Below are 783 nucleotides of genomic sequence, written 5' to 3'. Positions count from 1 at the left end.
TACGTAAAAAAGGGAAATTATCATATTAATAGAATTCTCAGAAACACTGACATGCCAGAAGTTAATGATGACCCATTTTAACATCCCTAAAGAAAAGCTATGCCAGCCAAGAATTTGATATCCCACCAAATTAAGTTTTAGAAAAAAAAGAGAAATAAAGTTTTTCCCAGAGAAACAATTGCTAAGGGAATTTATCACCACCATGCTGGCTCTATAAGAGATGCTTAAGGGAGTTCTTTTTTGTTTGTTTTTGCATTGCTGCAGAATGTCTTCCAATTGCCAGCTATGGAACAAGCTGGGAATGGAACTAATGCCTCTGCTACGCTTGCTTTCCCCTCCCTTTCTGAAGGTGGAAGAATACTAGGCACTCTCCAGACACAATCCCAGGAGATTAAAAGCTCTGAACATGGAAATGAAAGAACAAAACTTGCTATCATAAAAGCACATGCAAGCATATAACCCAGAGACCCTGTAAAGCAACTACACCAACAAGACTACAAAACACACAGCTAACAACACCAAGACAGAAGGAAAACCTCACATGTTAATATTGATATTGAATATAAATGGCCTAAACACTTCATTGAATGGACACAGTGGCAAATTGGATTTAGAAAACAAGACCTATTACTCTGCTACCTTCAAGAGACCCATCTCACAGGTAATGATAACCAAAGGCTCAAAGTAGAGAGATGGAAATGGAAAGCCATTTATTTTTGTTTTCCATAGCAGACAAATGGAAAACATAAAAGACCAGGAGTCACTATTCTTGTATCAGATAAA

General features: G+C 37.3%; 1 non-coding gene across 1 annotated transcript; it reads right to left on the bottom strand.

Annotated features, from left to right (window-relative positions):
- Positions 1-253: 253 nt before the first annotated feature.
- On the bottom strand, positions 254-393 carry LOC116563666. The gene has a single exon (XR_004274510.1). It is a non-coding gene; the product is annotated as a small nucleolar RNA SNORA7 (small nucleolar RNA).
- Between the last annotated feature and the right edge of the window lie 390 nt (positions 394-783).

The sequence above is a fragment of the Sapajus apella genome, unplaced genomic scaffold, assembly GCF_009761245.1.
Source record: "Sapajus apella isolate SASKATOON/1434 unplaced genomic scaffold, GSC_monkey_1.0 scaffold35, whole genome shotgun sequence".
NCBI lineage: Eukaryota > Metazoa > Chordata > Mammalia > Primates > Cebidae > Sapajus > Sapajus apella.
The sequence above is the reverse complement of the archived record's forward strand: the minus strand, read 5'-3'. Positions and strand labels throughout refer to the sequence as shown.